At 44.0% G+C, this 10,349-nt stretch overlaps 1 long non-coding RNA gene across 1 annotated transcript; it reads right to left on the bottom strand.

The window, feature by feature from the left end:
• Positions 1 to 2,619: 2,619 nt before the first annotated feature.
• LOC123111315 (uncharacterized) lies at positions 2,620 to 7,249 on the bottom strand. Its single transcript, XR_006454365.1, has 3 exons — positions 6,473 to 7,249; positions 4,085 to 6,395; positions 2,620 to 3,075 (listed from the first exon to the last, which is right to left on the bottom strand). It is a non-coding gene; the product is annotated as an uncharacterized lncRNA (long non-coding RNA).
• Positions 7,250 to 10,349: the final 3,100 nt, after the last annotated feature.

Genomic DNA, 10,349 nt, shown 5'->3' with positions numbered 1-10,349 from the left:
CGGATTAAGGGATCCGCAAACCCTTGAAAGGTTCAAACTCTGGGGTGCATGTGGAGATCTCAACCTACCTAGCCTGCCTACTCGCGATCCTTCTAAGCCTAGTGCATCAAGCTCAAAGAGACAAAGAGACACATCAGTTTATCCTGGTTCGGGCCACCTTGCGGTGTAATACCCTACTCCAGCGTTTTGGTGGATAGCCCCGAAGGGCTGAGGATGAACTAGTATAGTGCATGAACTAGCCTCAGGAGGTGAGGTGTTCTTGAGCTGGTGTGGTGTGTTCCAGTTCAACCTGCCCCCTTTCTATGGTGGTGGCTAGTCCTATTTATAGTGGCCTTGGTCCTCTTCCCAAATGTTGGCAGGAAGGGATCCCACAATGGTCGGATTTGAAAGGGGACAAGTAGTACAGCTTATCCTGACAAAAGTAGTCTTCGCCTGCGAAAAGCCTCTGGTCGTGACGCCGCGGTGGGCTCGTTGGTGACCTCCATCCTGCCGTCCTGGCGGTCTTGGTCTCGTTGCACCGAAATGGAAACCTTTGGCTGATTCCTCGGGACTCCACGCCTGTGGCTTGCCTCCTTTGCACCGAAGAGGAAACCTGCGCTCTGCGCCTGCCTGGTGCCCACCTGGCCTTGGTCGTCATGGCTCACGTCAGCTGAGCCTCGTGAGGTAAACCTTGCATAGAACTCTCCGCCCCTCGGGAGCCGGCCCGAGGAGGCCGATCCCCTCGGGGGTCTTGGCATCGTCCGCCTCGTGAGGCTTGGCCCCTCACAAGGGTCTTGTGTTGCTGATGCTGAAGCTGGGCCGTACCAGGCTGTTGATGGAGCCACGTGGTGGGCCACAGGCAGGCAGGGCTAGATACCCCCATATCCAGGATGCCAACAGATTAGATCTAGAACATGGGTATAATGGTGATAACATAAACGGTTCAGATCTGAAATCATGGCACCCGGGCCAAAAGTGACAAGCATTAAGCATGGCAAAGTCATAGAAACATCAATCTCAGAACATAGTGGATACTAGGGATCAATCCCTAAAAAAAACTAACTCGATTACATGATGAATCTCATCCAACTCCTCACCGACCAGTGAGCCTATGAAGGAATTACTCACTCCCGGTGGGGAGCATCATGGAATTGGCGGTGGAGATGGGTTGGTGATGACGAAGATCAAAGATCCCCCTCTCCGAAGCCCCAAACGGACTCCAGATCTTCCCTCTTGAGGAAGAACAGGGCTTGGCGGTGGCTCCGTCTCGTGAAACGCGATAATTCTTTCTCCCAGATTTTTTCTAGAAATATGAGATTTTATAGCGTCGGTTTGAGGGTCAGAAGGGCCACCAGGTGGGCAGCACCCACCTGGGCGCACCCTGGTGGGTTGTGCCCACCTAGGTGCCCCCCTCAGGTCCTTCCTGGTCCCAGAAATTCTCTTATTTGATATAAAAATTCCTCGCAAAGTTTCGTTCCATTACAAGAACTTTTATTTCTGCACAAAAATAACACCATGGTAGTTTTGCTGAAAACAGCGTCAGTCCGGGGTTAGTTTCATTCACATCATGCAAATTAGAGTCTAAAACAAGAGGAAAAGCGTTAGGAAAAGTAGATACATTGGAGACGTATCAACTCCCCCAAGCTTAAACCTTTGCTTGTCCTGAAGCAGTTTAGTTGATAAACTGAAAGCACATATGGACCCGTTGTGCCAAATGGCGCAGAGACTTGCTAATTCCATGATTGCGATGAAAAGAAATCCATGGTTTAGTTGATTTTGTTATGTGAAAGCACATATGGCAACAAATTTAATCTCTCTTAGTTGGGGAAAACAGGGGCTTGTAGCATAGAGTTCTATTTGAAACAAAATCTATGTAACAAATCTAATGCCCTTTAGTACGAAACAACTATATTTTGTTGTCTATAATGAAGTGCATATACATATTCTAAGTTGGTAGCACAAAGTCCCATTCAAAATCATGCCGCTGAAAATACATGTATCTTTTTTTGAATACATGTGCACATTGTAAAAAAACATGTATTAGTTGTTTTAGGTGTGAGAATGCACATACAGTAATAATTTTAACCCCCTTTAATAAAAAAATAGGTTTGTTGTCTACAATAAGATGTACATGCACATTTTACTTTGGTAGCGTAGAGTCTTATTCAAAACCACATCACGTTGAAAATATATGTAATTTTAGTAATCTCATGTTTGAGCAATTACGCACGGTAAGAATTTAGACCCTTCTATATAAAAGAAGTACATATCTTTTTTGCCTAAGAATATATGTATACTAAACACCATGTATAAAACCAGTTAAGGAGAGTGGTGTTTTGGCTCCTAGGTGTAGATATGCCTATTATGAAATATGTATCAAAAAACACATTTCAAAGAGTAGTGTGTCTATCAACTTTGTTTTTGTGTGTTTGAAAAAAAAAGTATTCATGTGTCTCTTAGACACATTATTTCCAAGCAGTCGTATGGCAGCTAGTTCAGCCCATGAATCAAGCGACTTATTTATCCTTTCTTCCTGAACACATATTCCTTCTTCCTTGACAACTTCATTCAGTCAAAGACAAAACTCCTCAGTAGTACTTCCATCACCTCAATAATTCGGATAGATATCATCCACTACAATGAAGAACAATAACATTTATCTATACCTTGAAAAATAATAAATCATTTACAGTACATTTGGCTAAGCAAACAATTAGTAGAAGAACAATAACATTTCTCTATTTCTTGAATCCCACATGGGAGTATGGATGGCTTCACTCATAACAATACATATGCCTTTTGTTTATTTGCCTGACAAAATGTCCATCAGATGAATCAATCAAATAGGAGGAACTGGGGAATATTTCAAACTGAAACAAAGAATTGATCCTAACTAGATGAAGTGCAGTAGCTTTAAGGCCTCCAAATTATTTTGCTCCACTCCACCAGGAACGTGCAGGTCTTCAAGAACCAAAAGACGCCACCCGAGCTCTCTTCGGCCTCATAAGCCCTGTTGTTGTTTATATCCTTAACCCCAAAAGGTTGTCTCTTAGCATACCTGTTGTTCTCCTAATCCTTATTAGGTGTCAGCTTATCCTGAAGAAAAGGCAATTGATATCCTATTATCATTAAATAAATCCACAGTTAACATGTGGATCATGGGGAATGGTGAGATGCCATATTGGGTTTCGCAACACGAATAGAAGACCACTAATTTAATGCCACTAATTTACAGAAGGACAAAAATGCCTGAACACCCTTAAGAAAGGCCATGATGATGAGGTGAGAAAAAGTAGGCTGGTGATCCAAGTGAAACTTAAAATGGAGCAAAATTTTGGCATAATGGTGTTGCTTGGAAAAATCACAGTACAATGCAGAATGGAATTAGTGCCACATGTTGATGCCATTAAAAAACACCCTTAAGAAACACAATCAATTAAACCTTGAACACAAGTAGGCCTAGAGCAAGAAAACAATACATCATATTACTAAGCAAAAGCAAATAGAAATATCAAATTGAGAGGCAGAACTATTTGAAAACAAAAATGTAGGCCAAGTACAGACAACTAACATAAAAATGAATAATAATACACCTTGAAGCTTGAAAATAATGCATACTAAAAGCAAGTTTCCTAAGCGCTAATACACCCTGCAATTTGTGTATACATGCCTTAATAAGAAATTTGAATTGATCAAACCAAATCTGTTATAACACAGACGAATTAGAACTCTGAAAGTTTCATATACTGGAGTCAAGTTTGCTAAGCGACACAACACCCTACAATATCTGCGGTAAAATTACTTAGAAAGGCATCATGGACCCTGCAGTATAAACTACATTACCATAGTTGTAGCTGCATCAACATGGACGCATCAGTTACTAAAAGGAACCTTTGCAAAATGGAGAATGAGCTTTTATTGCGCCTTGCTTCTTAGTGGGATGTGCATACCAACCATATCAATATGGAAAATTACCCCACTTCATGATAGTGCCAAATCAAGCTATAGCCTAAAATACCCCGTGAAAAACTTGTAGAGAAATTAGAAAACAAATTGTAGGTTGGGAAGATGAGGAAAGAAGGAAGAAAGAAACAAAGAAGCTCACATGTTCCCATCTCCTCGGCACATTGGGAGTTGTCCTCGAGCTATCCACCTCTCCAGGCAGTTGCCAAGGTGGGGGGCTAGGGGCTCGACCAGGAGGGGTTCCCCGCCAACTAGGAGCGAAAATGAGGTACAATAAATATCAGCTATTCAGAAAGGGTATCAGTAAAAGCTCCATCCATGGTAGAACATTCAACAAGGCAGACCCGGAGAGCTCCATCCATGGAGGCACATTACGTGAGGCCATCAACTAAGCAGAACTAAAAAACCATGATAGATAGGCAAACTCCAGTACCATTCTTAATCATGTCTAAATTGCAGTACTCATAATAGACACCTGTTGAGAAGAAAAGGAACATATCTAATTTATACGGACTCCCCTAATTCTGTTGGAAATGGATGTACGCAATTTAGATGAAACAGAGCATACAAAAAATAAGGACAAACTGATGCTTCTAAGGACAGGAGGTAGTAAACTTAAGGATATATGTAAGCAGGTGCAATTGGCAATATGAAGCAATAAACAACAATTTCATTAACAATTAGGATAAAATTGCTGGTGTTTTTCGATATAGACTGATGCCTTCCCTGTACACATGGATACTCAGTTGCCATCACATTATGGACATACACTATATTTTTGCCGACTCGAAACCGTCACTTAGAAAAAAATGTTTTTAGATCAGCACATTAGTGTGCTGATATATCAATGCTGTTTTTATGGACATACATGGTACACATGGAATCCCTGATGGTGTTTTTATATCAGCACCATTTGGAATAAAGGAGTGTATGCCAACACAAAGACCTTCATATTCATCGAAGCTCAAGTTTCAAGGATTTTGGAGAGTGATTCATGTTACATTTATTTACAGACAATTGATGTGCTGTAGGTGAGATTCTCAACTCAAAAAAGGTCTGAAACACTGATTAGGGAAGGGGAGAAATAATACCCTTGTTTTGGGAATGGAAGAAGTATGATGTAAAATTTACATACGTATGAATTGAGCCTGGTTGTGTAGTAAGAGAAAGCAGTTTTTAAAGAAAAGACTGAACTACTTGCGTAGTGGCTTTTCTATGTGCCCATATAGGAAGTATTAGACCACCCAAAAGGTCAATCTCTTGTGATCTTACGGCTATTGTACAACATCAATATTCTTCTCATTAAAGCTTCATTTCTCATTCCGAACACTTCTTGGGAAGAATCGCTAGCTGATGACTTGTAATTAGGTACTTGCTGACCAAACTGAATCATGATTGTGCCATTTTCTGCCAGAGAAACATAAAAAGTGTTATAACTCAAATAGTAGCAGGAAATCAGTATATACATCACATATCCAGTCAAGTAGGAGAATATGGAACTGAAACATTAGAATTGAAAATAACATGCATATTTTCCTTGTGTCTCATCTCATGGGCTTCTACTCTTGCTTTCAGTTCAAGTTATCCATATAAGTAAGCAGCTGGTCAGTCACAACAACAGAATAAAGAGATATCATCCAACTAATATGTAAATGACGAACCATGAAGAGGTAGTAGAACTGCTCCTCGCACACACACAAAAAATCTAAAATAATTTAGCCACAGATTATGCACCCAGTAGGCCCTTAGATTCACTCTAATTTAACATCATGCCCATGTTAAATGTTGTACTCATTGTATATAGTGGTGGAAGCATATGCCCGTGCATCCCAAAAGATTCTCATCAGACAGGGCATCAACCTGGTCCCCCAATTAGAAGTTATGATGTTTAAGGTATGATGTATCAAGATGCAATCGACCAACCAGTCTATACGAGTAGAAAACCCTTACTCTTCATGATTTGCTAGTTCTCAATTAGACAAATCCGAATCACTCATTTATAAGCTCATAAGTTCTCCCCACTTAAATCTTGAAAGCAAAGGAACTCGGGAATCATACAGTACATAAATCAAGTATTTTCTGCAGTTTGACAGTCATGTGTGTCACCATGAAGTAAGAATTCTTCCTTCCATTATTTATCCTGGAGCAGGTGTCAAACTAATAAACTATATGTTTCCTAATTTCATAGTTTAGAACCCACCAAAACAGAATAAAAGAAATGCATGTATTGTAGGCTGTAAATTCGGTTATAACAAACCAAAAAACAACAGGCACTAAAGAAACAAACAAAATATTGGACCACCTGGGGTTTCTGTCACAGAATTATACCAAGGTTGAACAAAGATTTCAGTTCAAGGTGAGTCCCATGAGAACCTTTTCATAGTCTGTTGGCTTTCTTCTAAATCCATGACCAACAAAGGTGGCCTTGGTTACCATTATCTTCCCCTGCTTGGCTGCAGAACGAACAAATTATCAGCTAAACTATCTGGCTCAATGCAGAAGAAATACTATATATATATTCAGTGCTAACATTGATTGAAAGTTCGTAAAAGCAACTTCAGACTGAAAATCATGACCGCCATCTCACTCCTTTCCTGCCCACCATCGTTGTTGATGCGGTCGTTGAAGCTTGCACATCCAGCGCTGATGCACGCTTGATGGGGGATGCAGGCTACCGACGCTGGTTGTGGTGAGGGGGAGCAGACGTGTGCAACGCGCGAGAACAGAGATGAAGGTTTGGAGAGGGAAAATCAAGAGAATGAGAGATTGGGAGAGGGATCTCGCCGCCTCCAGCTAGAACTCGCCGATGAGCGGTCCTTCGCCTCGAGCACCTTCATCCCATCTCTTCATTTTCCGACCTTCCTTGTCTCCGCCTCGAGCTCGAGCTCCAATCTGCCGCCACCAGATCAGACCCCGTCAACCCCCTCCTCCCTTGCCAGCCCCTCGAGCTCACCCTCTCCTTCTCCGCCACCTGGGTCAGTGACCCAGGAGGGGAAGGCTCAGCGAGAGCACGGGGATGGCTCGGTCAGGGTGGTGGTGGCAGCGAGAGAAAGGACGACGACGACGCAGCAAGCATCACGTGCTTCAGTTGTGCCAAGGACGATGGTGACGGCGCCGGACGTCTTGTGCAGTCGTCTCCTTGAGATGGAGGAGGTGGAGCTCGAGCTGGCCGCGTTGTGGAGGGAGAGGCGGCGTAGCAGCTAGAGCAGAGGAGGGATGAGGAGAACCGAGGGACGAGCGGGCGGGGAACAAAGTGCAAGGAGGCCTAGGGATGTGTGACGGCTGGTGCGGGAGTAAGACAAGAGGACGAGGGATTGGGTGCGGAGCGCGCGGTGCGGATTGGGCAAAACGCCCTGCGCACAAAAACAGGCAACCCAGCCAACCAGCATGCCACGCGAGCCCACCCATCATTGGACAATGAAAACGACTACGAGGTGAAAATTAGTTTTAACTGCTGTGAAGATCCGATGGATCAAAAGCGCCAGAATGCAGATCCGACGGCCAACGAAGATTCAAATCAGCGGAGTCTTCTGGGAGCGGGTTGGCTAGCCTCTTTATTGGTTTAAATAAGCTTAAACAGCACCCAGGTTTTCAGCAAATATTATAACTAACCATGTCGACAATAACTCTTAAATATTATATTAACTCATATCAATGACATAAACAACTAGAGAGCAATAATAAGATATCTCAAATAGCAACACGTTGTCAAAACAACTATAATATAATATGACAATAGTGGTATTTCACTAGCCCTTTCTAAGACCGCAAAACATAAATGCAGAGCACCCCCAAAGTTTAAGCAGCGACTAAACATTGTAATTCATGATAAAAAAGATCCAGTCATGATGCACCCAACATTAGCTATACACAATGCATCAACATGATAGCAGTGCTCTCAGGTTCTGGCGCTTATTTGAGAAGGTGATGACACAACATAAAAGTAAATAGATAGTCCCTTCACAGAGGGAAGCAGAGATTTGCATAGGAGCCAGAGCTCAAGATTTTAAAATAGAGGTAAATGATATTTTGAGACATGCACCCTTCTTATTCACTTCACGACCATCAGTTATCAATATCTTCCATGTGAAGCACGCTAGTGGCAGTTCCCAAGAGGAAATGTAAATGTTATGACTCCATTGGGAGTTTTTGTTTGATCATTTGTAAGCTCTTTTCTTTTTGTAGTTTGGGACTGGGCATCCCTATTACCACCCATTTTCTCGTGCGATGGCGAGTGAATAAACGCTCGACCTGAGAATAACCCGCTTAGCATGGAGGATACCGACTACCTCCTGTCATTCCATGATCGATCCAGGCACACAAAAAGGATATCTATTTGAAGTTTTTAGAGGTGGCACATGCAAATTTACTTAGGACGGCAGGGTAATACCGCATATAGGTAGGTATAGTGGACTCATCTAGAATAACTTGGGTTTCAGGTTTTTGACATACAAGCGGAGTTCCCACTTAGTATAGGCGAAGGCTAGCAAATAGGTTGAGAAGTGTCTAGTGATACGTCTCCAACATATCTATAATTTTTTATTGTTCCATGCTATTATATTACCCGTTTTGGATGTTTATGGGCTTTACTATACACTTCTATATCATTTTTGGGACTAACCTATTAACCGGATGCCCAGCCCAAATTGCTGTTTTTTTTGCCTATTTCAGTGTTTCGCGGAAAAGGAATATCAAACGGAGTCCAAATGGAATGAAACCTTCGGGAGAGATCTTTTTGGAACAAACGTAATCCAGGAGACTTGGAGTGGACGTCAAGAAGCAGACGAGGCAGCCACGAGGGTCTAGGGCGCGCCCTAGGGGGGTGGGTGTCGGTGTCAAAACTGGCGGATCTCGGGTAGGGGGTCCCGAACTGTGTGTCTAGGGCTAATGGTAAAAGGAGGCTGGGGACACGATGTTTACCCAGGTTCGGGCCCTCTCGATGGAGGTAATACCCTACTTCCTGCTTGATTGATCTTGATGATATGAGTATTACAAGAGTTGATCTACCACGAGATCGTAGAGGCTAAACCCTAGAAGCTAGCCTATGATTATGATTGTGTATCTTGTCCTACGGACTAAACCCTCTGTTTTATATAGATACCGGAGGGGGCTAGGGTTACACAGAGTCGGTTACAGAGAAGGATATCTACATACCCGAATTGCCAAGCTTGCCTTCCACGCAAAGGAGAGACCCACCCGGACACGGGATGAAGTCTTCAATCTTGTATCTTCATAGTCCAACAGTCTGACCAAAGTATATAGTCCGGCTATCCGAGGACCCCCTAATTATGCACTCCCTCAGTAGCCCCTGAACCAGGCTTCAATGACGATGAGTCCGGCGCGCAGATCGTCTTTGGCATTGCAAGGCGGGTTCCTTCTCCGGATACTCCATAGAAGATTTTGAACACGAGGATCGTGTCCGGCCCTGCAAAATAATTTCCACATACCACCGTAGAGAGCACAATATTCCACAAATCTAATCTGTTGACAACTTCTCACAGTGTGACATCACGCCACGGCCCGGTCATTATTCGAACCCTTTTTCTCAACCAGGTACTGCACATATTGCGAGGTGGTTTCCTTGGCACGTCTTGTCGAAGCAGAGATTGTGTCCCCTTATCACAGGATTCTCATCAATGCGGGTGTGGGTAACCCAACCGTGTCATTAATCGTGGCGCTTGGGGAATAAGCAATTTTAACGGGCAAGTGGGGAGGCGCACAGTTTCTACCGCCTTTATAAAGAGATACAGATTCCCCTTTTTCACCCACGCCTTCCTCTTCCTTCGCTCATCCATCCCGCACGCTCGAGCTCCAGCGCCCAAGCTCTCACCTTCTTCGTAAAGCCATTCCTAACATGTCCGGAGCGGGAGGCAAGTGGATGGCCTCCTCCGTTATGGAGGAGGACATTACGAAGCTCTGGGAGGCCAGATACGGGAGGCCAGATACTTGGCCGCAGACATCACGCACTGGCTCCCGGACGCAGGACAGATCGTCCCTACTCCGGAACCCCACGAGAGGGTTGTGTTTCTTGCCCACTTCGTCCGTGGACTGGGATTTCCTCTCCACCCATTCGTTCGCGGGCTCATATTTTACTATGGGCTAGATTTCCATGATCTGGCCCCTAATTTCATCCTCAACATCTCGGCTTTTATCGTCGTGTGCGAGGCCTTCCTCCGCATCAAGCCCCACTTCGGCTTGTGGCTGAAGATCTTCAACGTGAAGCCGAAGATAGTGGTCGGCCAGCAAGCGGAGTGCGGAGGTGCCATGGTGGGAAAGATGCCCAACGTCACCTGGCTCGAAGGCTCCTATGTGGAGACCATGAAGGGATGGCAATCGGGGTGGTTCTATATCACCGAGTCGCGCGACTCCAACTGGGCGGCGGCCCCCGAATTTCGATCTGGCATCCC

Source organism: Triticum aestivum, chromosome 5B, assembly GCF_018294505.1.
Source record: "Triticum aestivum cultivar Chinese Spring chromosome 5B, IWGSC CS RefSeq v2.1, whole genome shotgun sequence".
Lineage (NCBI taxonomy): Eukaryota > Viridiplantae > Streptophyta > Magnoliopsida > Poales > Poaceae > Triticum > Triticum aestivum.
The sequence above is the reverse complement of the archived record's forward strand: the minus strand, read 5'-3'. Positions and strand labels throughout refer to the sequence as shown.